The following is a 14,315-nucleotide window of genomic DNA, read 5'->3' as shown; positions in this document are numbered from 1 at the left end:
CATAACTCCATTATTGTGCATAAATGAAAATATATTTACTCTCATCAGTGTCAGAATATTGGACTTATGTGAGAAACAAAATGTAAACCAGTACAGACGCGAAATGCTTTCGTTTGTAATGAGTGAATATAGTTTATTTTGGTTTTGGCGCTGGTGCCCCACTCTGCATTATAATATGTTTTATACGGCATATAATACCAATGAATATAAAGCATAATAAGCGTGTTACATTAGATATTTTTTCTCATTTTGTATAGTATATCAACATTCCCAGAAATAAAAGTAGTGATAAGACGTATATGTTCATTCCAATTTAAATTTTCGTCGATAATGACAACCCCAAATTATGCCTGTCTCTTCCTTTCGAGAGGAACATTATCTATACATAATTATGTTGTGAGAAAATTAAGTTGCATGAGAAGGTGCGCGCTTAAGTGCAAGAAATTGCTTTTATTTACATTAAAGAACAATTGTTGGTATTTAAACCACTGAGACAATTTTGGCAACTCATTATTAACGGCATGTACTTGGGTTTTAAAGTTATGATGTGAACAATTTGTTTTCGTGCCATCTGCAAATGATATGAACGATAACAAAGACGTTGTATTGGTTATATCAAATATAATAGAAAAATGAAGGGGCCTAATATTGACCCTCGTGGAACGCCTCATTTGATTGATAGGAACTTTGAAGTAGGTCTTAAGCGTGCCAGGTATTTCTGTTCAGGGTGGTATGACATTGGAACCGGGATGTGATTTGAACCCCAAACCTAACGATTAGAAGCTCAGAGAATGAACTATAGTCGATGTAGGCCTGTAAATAAAGACAAACCAGTTTACCTGCTAATTGACAGCTGGAAAGGAGCAAAGCTATGAGAACGAGTGTTAGATACCGTCGCGCCTGCATCACCCAATCTGAAGGAGAGAAAAAACGAAGAAAACAAATTATATTTATGTTTCAAAATATCGTGCAACTATGATATTCGTTCCAGTCGATTCTTCTAAATAATAGTAAAAAATAATGATGTGAAGTCGACTGACCGTTAACATGAAAATGAAGATGATGATGATTTTGTTGAATTTTCTTACGTCTCTCGGTATCAAAGCTTATCAACACTAGTGTGGCTAGGAGGGATTAGACCACACAGCAAGGTCACTGACATGTGGCTATCTCATCAACTCAGTTCTCAAATAACATAAGAAATAGAGGATCATGGGGGAACAACATGCACCGATTGGGGAATTTTTCTATATAGAGGGAGCAAGTAGCTACAAGTAGGACAGTGTGCCTTTAAAGGCCATTCCCTACAATGGCCCAGATCATACCTGTCATTTCATTCGCAAGCCGTCTTGATAAATAGTTATACTTAAGATTTTGTTTACCTCTTACAGGGCTCTGTGGGCGGGTCCATTCAGTCTCAGTTTAGTTTTATTTCATATTTCACATTCACATTCATTACATAAATCAAAAGCAAAAAACAATAAGAATGACAAGAACTGTTCTTTCAATAGATGTTAAAAAAAACATACAATAATATCTAGCCATGAAAGTACTAATATAGTCGAATAAACATATGGAGATTACATGTATATATTATCATGTAAATAGCACTCGAATGCACATAAAACGCGCCCAGGCAGACTTAATCAGAAGAAGAAGAATAAATACCATTGCATGGTATTTTAACTGAAATTAGACAAATATATTTGTAATGATATATGGGGGAATCTAGTAAAAGAGGGCTAAATTTTCAAATTGAATATTCCCTTTTGTTCCCACTTTATTTAATTGGTCTGAAAAGTATTCTTCCACACTTCTCTTTTCATTATCTTATTTATACAGATTTATACAGCATTATCCATTATCTTGAGGCTTGCGTATGAAATGTTCGTAATACTTTCAAAACTCACATTTGTTGTAAATTTGTATGATATGGTTCCAAAACACAGTTAAATAAGCTATATGTTTCTTCCATTACCCTTGCTGGCCTTAATACCAATGTAGCTCATATATGTTGTAACCTGGGTGTGAGTTATTTAAATAAATAATCTTGAAGCGTATCTGTTTAATTCAGAATACAATGAATTGTTCTTGCATGTTTGTATGTTCTATCTTACTCATGTTTCTTTGTTTATAATGCAGATGCTTTTACATGATATCTTGTTTCTGTTGTTTTACAAGTGCCCTTTGAGTATTAGCTTTCAAGTGGATACAAATCTCGTATATTCGTATTCTTATTATTATTACTATTATTGTCGTGAAGATGATGATGATGATGATGAGGATGTTGGTGTGATGATGTTGGAACAATGATAACGATAATCGTATAAAATAATGTCGATAAAGTAAGAGTAAATATTTGTTCGAGAAACATAAACACATTATTAATGCAACGTTAACATATTTCTTTTCACAACGTAATTATTGCAATCATAATACAAATTCGAATTTAGAACAATAGCAAAATAATTTTAAGACGAAAAACATGATGATAATGTAGTAATGGTATTAAAAAGAGGTATATTATTTATAATCACTCGCTGTTATCATATAGGTAACATATGCAAAAGAAGGTTAAGTGAATGATATCAATAGTTCATTATTTCACAACTTCTCTTTTAAACTCATTTAACTACATTTTGATAGATCAAAGTCTTAAGCTGCCCCTAAACAAAAACAAGAAAATATATTATTCGTATCTTTTAACTTACTCAGCTTCAGTACGCGTGTCCTTATTGTCTAACTTGATGGTTGATGTTGTTCCGTATCTGCAGATATTATTTGTGATTAAATTCCAGTTGACAAACTTTAATAATATCTGTTATCCCCGCAACCCTATATAAGAGGAGAATCACTCAAACCAAACGACGGTTAGGCTCATATCCATAAAGTTCTATGATGCAAACCAGTTTGTCCGTAAAACGTAATACGCCACGAATAGTGATTCCTGAAGCTATGTCTTCAAAATATGTTATGAAGTGCAAACAGACTCGTTTATTTCGCTCTCATCAAAACCCCGGATCAATACTAGCCTATATTTTGTTTGTATACATTCTATTCGACGGTGAAAAGCTGTAGGTTTAGTAAAAACTCCTTGTTTTAATTTTGAAATCAACATGAAATATCAACTCAAAACATAACACGACTTACCAGGTGTTGTACGCGATCCAACCGGGGGCGGTTTCCTGCTCATCCTCGCCATCGCTCCATCAACAAGCCCGTCATCGTAGGTGACGCCTTCGTCCATTGTTTTTGGCGGGAAAACAACCAAAAAGAAAGAGAGAAATTCAAAAGCAGGCCGGGATAATGACACTAATCCATTTCCCTGCTTGTTTCCTGTCGCGATGTGTGAATCCAATTTCCGATATAGTTATCAATGGCGTGTTCGATACGTGATCAATTGCTTATCGGCGTTCGGGAGAAATCAACAGAGCCCTCCGAGTGATTGATCGTTTCGCGCCAAAATGAAGTATCGCTGAGATGTCGTCTGCAGAAATCCAGCAAGCGGGCGGCGGTTCCTATTGGTCAGCATCGATTGGATAAATCTTCGCACTAACGCGATTTTAATTATTGATATTAAACAGAAAGGTTGCTTCGTTCATATCCACCAAAGTTTCTGTTTTGCATAATCATGCATGCGCACTCTTGAAGTATACTTCCATATTTGGATAATCTGACCGAAAATGATTTTGTTATTACTGGAGGAAAATGCTGTTGAGTAAATAAAAAAAAATTATGAACGCTGATTGTTTGAAGACAAGAACCGACTCTAGGGAAACGCGTCTTCTCGTCTTTTCTTGACGTAGATTTGTCACAATTACTGTTGACCAGTTAACCTGTCGGCTACTAAATTCTTCCAATTCCATAGGCTTTATACAGGGACCTCCTGGTTCGCGTAAGCAATGGGTTAAATTTGAATACATTTTGTCGCAGGTGATTCTATCAATTATGATAATCTCTATTGTTCAATGACTTTATAAATTCCTGGCATTTAACGGCTATCAAACGCAGTTATCAACATTCTTCTCACAAGGTGACGAGTGGGTGTATAATATCTATCTGTTGTCCCTTCTTCTTTTTTCTCCTTTATTAATCTATCTCTAAAATATAATGAAAACACCTATGAATGATACATAATATCATACTTAAAAGAATATAATGAACGACTAGTTAGTTAAAATGTCTGAAGTGATTTCAGGATTTCTATCCGCACACATCCCTTTCGTTTTGTCTCTTAACTCCTTTGTTCTGGGCCTTCTTCCATGGAAAGTTAAACGTACAAAAAAATGACAACAAAATAGATCAGGCCGATTAGCATTGTTATTATGTCTGACATTAAATGGTTTTATGCAAGGCGACTCTGTTCATTTTACAACCTTTTCCCATTTTTTTTTTAATTCTGGAATATTTTATCATGACCTATATATTATAAGCAATTATTTTTCTAAAACGACTTCAGGTCTCAAGGATTGATATTAGTCTATTAAAGTCGAATTAAATATATTTCACCTACAAACTGTACATATCGTGATATTACTCCCGATTATGCAATCATCATTTTTTGAGGGCATCCGGGCCTTAATCCCTTTCGACTCAGATATAATTATGTGATTGGTCAGAGATTTGTTGAAATACAAAGTATTAGAGCAGTTGTATAAGCTCATCACAAACGTGACATAAGGACAGGATAGATTTGGGGTCAAATAATTTATGCAGTGGCGGATCCAAGAGGGGGAGGGGGAAACGTTCGCCCCTATCCACTCTGGGTAAGATTTACCCCCCCCCCCCCTTCCATGCCAGGTCCGATTGTTAGCTATCTTTTACAACTTTTCAAAACCTATGTAAGTTGTTATATCCGTACATTTTAAAAACTGTCCATGACTGTTGAATATTTGTCCACACACTCAAGTGCCCCCCCCCCCCCTCCAGTAACATAATCCTGGTTCCGCCAGTCCTGTAGGTGGACTGAAGAAAACAATGTTTGAATAGGAAGGGCAGGAAGCCATGGTGACAAGGAGATATAGATTATTAACACGCATTTGGGGTTTGAAAGGAACGGAAACTGCGCCAGTGGGAGCGAGAGAACCAAGACGCACCTGCCACTACTCTTCAGGCAGCGAGATGGCGTCCCGTTGTCATGGAAACAAATCGATGCATCTTCCAGGCGAGAGGAGGTTGCAAGGTTGGTTTGGGAAGAAAACTGTTGGGAGGAAAACACTGGTGATGCCTTGAGAATGAATAAAAGAATAACTTGTTGTGATAAATGATTCTCAAAAATTGGTATAATGATTAGCAAAGTAAGAAAAACAAAATATCGGCTAGGATAAGTAGCCTAAATGGGGGATAGGTGGACGGAGAAAGGTCGAGCTAAAATGCTACAGAGGATAATTAAGCTCAGCAAATTTGAATAAACGCCACATTTTCACCTGAAGTGCAATGCACGTCCGTAGATGTCTATTTCTTTTTTCATTTTCATTTTTCATATTTCATTTGTCTCGAGACTTGACTTTTCTTAAAACGTGGTAGAGCGCCATCAACGATACGCAATTACTACTATGCACAGATAGTTGTTCCTTACAAGAAGAACCTGATATAATTATGCAATACCATTTAAGAACATTATTGCGAGTTGTTCATCAACGATAACAAGTAACTTGGAGAGCGCTGAGGTGTAGCATCACTTATTGATGAGGGTTATTACCTTCTTGAAGAAAAAAAAGCTGAACTGGTAAGAGGTCGTATGATAGAAAAAGGGAGGAACAGATGAGAAAAAAAAGAATATGGGGTGGGCAAAATGAAAACACCTGCCAACGCTTGCAGAGATGGAGACGTTGGAGGAAAGGCATCTTTTCAGAAATGCGTCATTCAGTGGATTTCTTTTATAAAGTGAAGACAATTCAAGGTGATGGAAATCAAGGAACACCTTGCTTTTCATCATATACGTCGCCCTACTTCTCTTCAAAGAAGAAAAAAAATACAAAAGAGAGTTCAAGGTGTTAGGAAATTCACGAAATCATTGAAAAAGGTCGCCAGTGTTTTGGTCAAGTCAAAATAGCAATTTACCCAAGACAAATTGCAAAATAGTTTATTGTGCAGCAAAACCCTTCGGAATAATCCCATGCTAAAAGTTCAGGAAAATCTAAGTAGCGGAAAGTAGTTAAACTTGCATAACATGTGAATTAGCTACTGTTTTTAATTTTTTAAAGCCCCACTGCACTAAATATGGCTACTTACAATGTCTAATCAGTGATCATTGGTCCCCCATGATTCGTTTTTTCTCATGTTAATTGAGAGCTTATTTGATGAGATAACCACCTGTCAATGACCATGCAGGGAGGTCTCATCCCTCCTGGACAAACTAGTGCAGTGGGGCTTTAATTCTTTGTGATCATGTTAGAAAGAGTATGCAAAAAATTTCATGCACGACATTTAGTTGTATTCGTTGCCCTCTACGAACCAAATGATGTGTGTCATGTCATTGAACAAGCTGCGCACATTGTAAGAACGTTATAACCCAGTAAATTTTACGTGATATGCAAATTTGCTGTCGCGGTAAAAATACAACAAAACAAAACAAAATCATACTTTAATCATAGATTGCATTTAAAGACCGTCAGCACTACTGGGCCAGGAGGGATTAGACCACACGGCGAGGTCACTGACATGTGGCTATCTCATTAACTCAGCTCTCAACTAACATAAGAAAAAGAGGATCATCGGGGACCAACAGGCACCGATTTGGGAAGTTTTCTATATAGAGGGAGCAAGTAGCTACAAGTAGGACAGTGGGGCTTTAAGTCTCCTCTATATAACAACAATTAAAGTGTTGAAAGTTATGTTATCTAGGTCGGCGAACATGGTGGGGTAAACTTCTGATTTACAATGCAAATATTTTGCCATCATCACGATATGAAAATATATATTTGAATAATAACTTTGCATCTTAATACCCTGAATTGGAAAGTTATTCGCGTAAAATTATGAGCCAGCTCACGGACAGCCAGCGATCCCAGTATGACGTAATGTGTCAAAGGTCAACTGAGGCTTCACGTAAAGTGTGATACAGGGTAAAGTGGCACAGGGTAAAGTGATACGCACAATTTGTCTTTGCTTTGTCTTTTTCTTTCCATCAACTTTCTACTTTACACCTATTACACTACCTGACTTTATGAAATGGGAAAAAGTGTTTCGAATATCTAAGTTCCAGGGAAACAGCGGAGATTTTAACCAATTTCAACTCCTACCCTTTGATTCGACCCCTGACTTGCAGGTTGGCCTGACCGACCATTTACAGGGCTAGGATTCCAATCTCTTCACAACTTGAAGTTTATATTTTGTACTTTGGTTGAAATATTGCTGGATCCTGACTTTAGCTGATATGACTTAATCAATTATATTTGAATATCATATTGTGAAAGAGAAATCTCCAACGCTCACATACATGTATTTTGTTGGTGGCTCATAATACTTTTATGTGTCCTTTTACCACTTTAAATATTGTACAGAAAAGTGTTTTATGTCCATTTTTATTCACTTATTTCTAACCACTCATTATAAATATAAGAATTATGAATTAAAGGTAATACAAAGTGTTGGTATGTGGTCATGAATTTGGTTCAAATGAACATATTGGAAGCATAGGCGATCCCACAATATTCAGTGATCGGTGTCGCGGTTGAAATCGAGTCTAAAGTGATGAAATTGTAAATAGTATACTATTTATGTTGTATAGTCCCCTCTCAAGGTCAATATATTAATTTAGCTATAAAACAATGTTTTTTGAATAAAATCGACCGATTTGCTATTACCGTTTGGAATATATATATCACAACTACATATTCTGAGATTTTCATGGTCGCAGCTACCATCGTATGGTCGTAGGCGCTATTTGAATTTTATCAAAATTTACCGGGAGCACCGGTAAATTTGTATATTCAATTTTTCTCGAAAGCAGAAGTGTTTAGGGGCTAAATTTTGTAGTGCTTATAATACAGCCATAGGGGCATTCAGATATATCAAAATTGTAAAGAATCACTATCCAGCCAATTTTCAAAATTTACCAAAACTTTGTAATACCTTTAATGAAGGTGTGTCTTTGTCCCTTTGTTTCTCTACCAGTATCAGTTAATCTTTACGGACAATTTTCAAGCGCTAGAAATAATTTTTTTTTGCTCATTTGCACATGACCTGCGGTCTGACTGGCATGAGAGAAGAGAGAAAATGGAAGAAAGAGAGTGAGATAGTTAGATACATAATTATAGAGAGAGATAGAGAGAGGTAGAGAGAGGGAGAGAGAGGGAGGGAGAGATGAAAGAGATGGATTGTGTATTGATGCAGGGAGGTGAAAGAAAAGGAGGCGAAACTCTTGTAATTTATTCAAACGCATTCTTGAGTTCTAAAGCGTAACAATGGGATGTATAACATTCCACTTGGCTTTGAAGTTCCATGCTCCGAACCGCGCTTCCACTGCGGGGACTTTCGGAAGCCAGGCACCAGTTTTACATTTATTACAAAATATTAAATTACCGGCAAAATTTCAGTCTAAATCAAAAACTTTATATGGGGATTTTATTGGGAATAGTGCATCAAACAAATTTTCAAATTTAGAACTCCGTCCTTCCTTAAATTTGTGTGCCAGAGTTGGTAAAAGAAAAATTACATCCTGTCAAAAACTCAATATTTTAGGATGATGCGCTAATTTGTGCATGCTTTAATGTCCCGTTATTTGATCCATGATTTACAATCTTCAATAACATTAAGTTTGCTAATGCGTGTTTTCGCGTGTTTTTTGTATTTTTCAAGTTTAAAAAAGGATGAAAGTACACAAGTTTGTGTTCGCTTGTTCTACTCTTTACATATTCAACAATGGATGAGAAATCATTGGAAGGGACAGCGAACAGTTGCAGTGATACCATTTTCTGATGTAGGAATTCTAACTCCTGAAATTTCATGCGCTCTTTTATCTCACCACCTGGTCAACAGTTGCAGATTAGCGCATAACTTTTCGGCGGCTTGGAGCATGGGGTCAAAGGAGAGCGGCTTGATTCCAGTCCTTCTCTATCACGTCCCTGATTGATGTGACCAGTCAAGCGCTTCTATGCATATTCATGATCTAATGAATATGCATTTCCGCATGGTGTGTGTTTTATATCGCATTTGCTTCGCTCATATTAAAGGAGAGAGAAAATGGAAGAAAGAGAGAGAGAGAGAGAGAGAGAGAAGTGAGAAAGAGAGAGAGAGAGAGAGAGATGAAAGAGATGGATATTGATGTGACCAGTCGAGCACGCTTCAATGAGCATGCATATTCATGATGCTAATGAATATACATTTCCACATGAGGTGTGTTTTATATCACATTTGCTTCGCTCAAATGAGAAGAGAGAGAAAATGGGAGAAAGAGAGTGAGATAGAGAGATCCACAGAGAGAAAGAGTGAGTGTGTGTGTGAGAGAGAGAGAGAAAGAGAGAGAAAGATGAAAGAGATGTATTGTGTATGTATTGTGACAGTCGAGCGCGCTTCAAGAAATGCATATTCATGAGTTTCTAATGAATATGCATTTCCGCATGAGGTTTGTTTTATATCACATTTACTTCGCTCAAATGAATAATCTGATAAATTTTGTGAAGAATTTTCTGGCATGATATTTAAAAAAAATCATGTTTATATATTTCCTATATAGTAATTGACAAATCAAAGACAAAATGATCATAATTTAAAGTTTGAATTTATTAACCATTTTATTTAAAAGATATTGAAAATATATAATTTATGTAACGTCCTTCTTTGATTAAAAAGGGCTTCTGCCGCTTGTGGCACATGGGAAGTCCATAATGGGCTTCCTGTGCGGAATCACTATCAAGAGATTTCGGAAGCATAATATTTGTGACCTGTGGCTGTTAGTTGTCTCTTGCACTGACGCCCTAGTTTTATACCAAAGACATTAGATTATGAGACGATTCAGTGTAACGTACTCTCGTAATACCCTCCTATATGCGCGTATTACTGTATGAAACTTAAAGAGGAAGTTGAGTTCTGGGAAGAGGAGAAAAATAATTTGAGAGCGTTATCATTGTTATTAATTATGCAAGTGTGGAAGAACATCAGATAAAAAAAAAAGTTCCCTGAATAGCATCTAATACTGTCCTATAACAGCACAAAATCAGGACGGAATGTTATGCCACGTGTTCGTGTAGTCCCATATACATATTTCTGTGTACAGTGCTTGTAACTCATAACTGCAAGACTGGGCCACATTTCTTATCATTTTGATAATTCCAGAACCTTGCAGTACACACCATTACTGTCTTATTGCGAGATGATCAACCTTTTCTGATCGATTCCACAACGTTCCTTTCACAATGCAATCACATGACCATAACTCATCCTTCAGTGCTCAAACTTTAGCCTCACCACAGGGAAAAACAAGGTTCTTCATTATTATAAGTGAGACTCTGGCGGGGGGCGACTTTGCGTTTTACACCCTGGCCTGGACATTTTCCCGGTAAATAGCAATGAAACTGCTTGAATGAGTCTAGTCTACGCTCCTCGATCGGGCGCGCCAGTTCCAAATCGAATCGTACATGCACAGACGTACGCCGTCGATGCAGCATTTATACACACCGTACGCAGCTGCAATACTGAAGATTAAGTGAGAAGATATAGGATTTCAAGTTCAGAACAACAAGTTAAGAAGCTTGCTGCACGATGGAATTCATCGAGGATGATGACGGAGTGGCAATGCAGACGCCTTTGCGGGTATGAATCCGCCTATGTTCAGATCTCTTTTTATCTACATGTGCATGTATTTTCAAATAAAAATTTCTTATAGTCATTTCTTGCATCTAAATCTTAACACACTGTCAAATTATCTGTTCAAATTTCTACTATTGTTTGCTTTCACTTTTACTACATATTTCTTCTTTATATAACTATTTATGCATACACATACTCCTGTATCTTTTGTATTACTTCTCTGACATTGAAGGATTAGATTACCTTCACACAAAAAAAAAGTATATGAATGTAAAGCAGTAAATAAAGTGCAAATGAATTCATGTAAAACTGGTGTATAATTTCCTTTATTATGTTATGTGTCTGTACATTACACTAGACAAAGTGATGAATGGAAAAAGAGAGAAAGAGAGGTCTTATAAACAAATATCATGAATTTAAAATGAGAAAGAGAGAAAGGGAGAGAGAGACAGAGGTCTTAGAAACAAATATGAATTCAAGAAGTGAGAAAGAGAGGGGGTCTTAGAAACAAATATCATGAATTGAGAGCTAGAGAGAGAGAGGTCTTAGAAACAAATATCAAGAAATGAGAAAGAGAGGGGGGGGGGGGTCTTAGAAACAAATATGAAGAGAGAGAGAGAGGCCTTAGAAACAAATATGAAGAGGGGGTTAATGAGAGAGAAAGAAAGAGGGGTCTGAGAAATACATACGAGAGAGAGAGTGGGTCGAGAGAGAGAGGTCTTAGAAAACAAATCATATCAATTCCTTTCATAGCAAAAGCGCTCCTCACAATTTCTGTAAATTTGGCAGTTTTAACGCTACGCGTACCGCCTTGACCGGACTGTGCGGTATCTGTGCAGTTCTGTGTGTAGAGAGGTCGGGCTGTATTCATTATTTCTTGGGGGTGCATAAATTGCTCTAATTATACGTACGCGTGTAATGCGCAAGTTTATTGTGACGGCACTAAACCCATCCCACTCATTGTTCCCCTATTTTCATAATGGTACTGACCCAATGAAATGTAGTGCAGTGCGCTCGTACGCGCTGCGCTGCGTGTGTACATGACTGTACTTATGCATGTTCAGTTATATGTGTATGCATAGCATTACGTATATGCATACAGGGCTAGCTGGCACAAAACCCTGGGTCGGGCTTCTAAAATGGGACATGAAGCATGATTTGACATGAAAATTGACGGAGCTAAAAATGAATCAATCAAAATGAAATTTATATGTATGAAAAGCTTACGTATCATATGTCATTGTCTGTGATTGAGGATTTACAAATTTGACGCAAAACGCGTTGCTGCAAAGTTAAAGATTGGTTTATTGAAAGGCAATCGAGCACAGTGCGACCGATCCATTGACATTGTGTATGAGAGAGTAATTTTTTTTAAATGGATTGTAAAGTTCAACGTCAAAGTGACGGAGGTTTTTTTTCAAGTAAGGGCATGGTTTTACATGGAATGTAAAGGAAATGTTTCCTTCTTCTCATATCTCGATTGAGGATATTATTCTCAATTTCGATTTTTAATGGTAAAGAAAAGTGTAAAAAGATGTCGAGAATTTTACCATATGTCATGTAATATAAAATGCGCGCGGGTCGGTTGATCTCCCAAAAGGAGCGCGAAGGAATTGATATGTGAATAGAGATGGGGGGGGGGGGGGCGGGGGAGAAATGGGTCTTAGAAAACAAATATGAAGAGAGATGAGGGGGGGGGGGAGGTCTTAGAAAACAAATATGAAGGGAGAGGGGTCAAGAGAATTAGAGAAATTAGGTCTTAGAAACAAATGACATGAATTTAAAAAATGAAAGACGTGATCCCACAATAATACAAAATGGTACGAGTGCAATATTTAAATCACAGTTTATGCATTACATTACCATTACACATATTATGTCGAGTGTAGTCTGTGTATGTGTCGATATGTGTACACGTGTGTTAGGGGGGGGGGGGTCCGAATCAGCAAATGGTTTGAAAGTAGGCTACACGTCAAAAATTGAAACCCTGAAGAAGGCGGAATTAAACCACAAAAACCATAATATTATTTGGTTTCTCTCTTTCCTTACTTTGATTAATTCCTTCTCTAATTTCTCTCTTTCTTTCAAGTTAGTTTTTGTTTTCTCTCTCTGCTTATGACATTCTTTGTTTCCTCTCTGTTCTTTAATTATTTATTGTTTTTCTCTATTTCCTTCTGTTGTTATTCGTTGTTTTTCTCTCACTCGTACGTCTCGATACAAAAGTACATGTACCGCGTACCGCGACACTGGACATATAGGACGTACGTTGGGCATTGCAGAAGAGCTACGTGCGCGCGCAATATCTTGTCATGGATAGACTTTTCCCAGTCGGTTCCTTGAAATTTATTGGGAAAAGGTCCAGGCCAGGGTGTAAAACGCAAAGTCGCTGGCGGGGGGGGGGGGGGGGGGGGGGGGGGGGTGATCATCCTTAACCGTAACATTGCTCTAAAATTCGTCCACCTTTGTCAGTGACCTCGAAAACATCGGAGGTAATAAAGGTATTTCTGCGTTCTTCTATTATCAATTTATCTTTGCAAAAAATTTGATGAGCACACCAGAAATATTTCTTGAGTAACATGACTTTTAAGATGACCATGCAATACCGCTCGCTGCTTGGAGGAAGAGTGCTATTTCAGGCACTAGAAATAAAATCAGCCCTTTGACAGAGGGGGGGGGGGGAGAGAATGAGATGGAGAAAGAGGGGGAGGAGAGAGAGAGAGAGAGAGAGAGAGAGAGAGAAAGAAAGAGAGAGAGAGAGAGAAAGAGAGAAAGAGAGAAAGAGAGAGAGAGAGAGAGAGAGAGAGAAAGGACAGGAAAGCGAGATGAAAGAGACGGATGATGTATATTGACCACTGACCTCTACACCAGGTCAGTGATATTGACCAGCCGAGCGCGCTTCGATGAACATGCATATTCATGAGTTTCTAATGAATATGCATTTCCGCATGAGTTGTGTTTTATATCACATTAATTTTGCTTCGCTTAAATGAATAATCTGATAAATTTTGTGAAAAAATTCGTGGCATAATATTTTAAAAAATTATGTTTATATATTTCTAATATGTTAGCTCACACATCAAAGACGAAACGATCATAATTTAAAGTTTGAATTTATTAACCATTTTATTTAAAGGATATTGAAAATATATAATTTATGTAACGTCCTTCTTGCATTAAAAAGGGCTTTTGCTGCTTGTGGCACATGGGAAGTCCATATGGGCTTCCTGTGCGGAATCACTATCAAGAGATTTCGGAAGCATAATATTTGTAACCTGTGGCTGTTAGTTGTTTCTTGCACTGATGCCCTAGTATTGTACCAAAGAAAGAATTTAGAATACAAGACATTCGATTACTTTGTTAAAAAAGACGTTATTCCTCCATAAGAGAAAACATGCACCTCATTATTTATAAGTGAGATTCTGTAAATTAGTCCACCTTCTTTAGTGACCTCGAAAACATCGGAGTGAATACTTTATCTGTTTAAATTGTTTTACAACCTAATGAAGATTAAAATATGTATTTGTATTTCTTTATTGTTTTTTCCCCTCCTTCTCCTTCTTCTT

General features: G+C 37.1%; 2 non-coding genes across 2 annotated transcripts; both read left to right on the top strand.

Annotated features, from left to right (window-relative positions):
- The first annotated feature begins 9,789 nt into the window (after positions 1-9,789).
- On the top strand, positions 9,790-9,923 carry LOC115922399. The gene has a single exon (XR_004063456.1). It is a non-coding gene; the product is annotated as a U11 spliceosomal RNA (small nuclear RNA).
- A 4,004-nt stretch (positions 9,924-13,927) lies between these two features.
- Positions 13,928-14,060, top strand: LOC115922393. The gene has a single exon (XR_004063449.1). It is a non-coding gene; the product is annotated as a U11 spliceosomal RNA (small nuclear RNA).
- The last annotated feature ends 255 nt before the right edge of the window (positions 14,061-14,315 follow it).

Source organism: Strongylocentrotus purpuratus, unplaced genomic scaffold (genome assembly GCF_000002235.5).
Source record: "Strongylocentrotus purpuratus isolate Spur 01 unplaced genomic scaffold, Spur_5.0 spur5_scaffold_11, whole genome shotgun sequence".
Classification (NCBI taxonomy): Eukaryota; Metazoa; Echinodermata; class Echinoidea; order Camarodonta; family Strongylocentrotidae; genus Strongylocentrotus; species Strongylocentrotus purpuratus.
The sequence above is the reverse complement of the archived record's forward strand: the minus strand, read 5'-3'. Positions and strand labels throughout refer to the sequence as shown.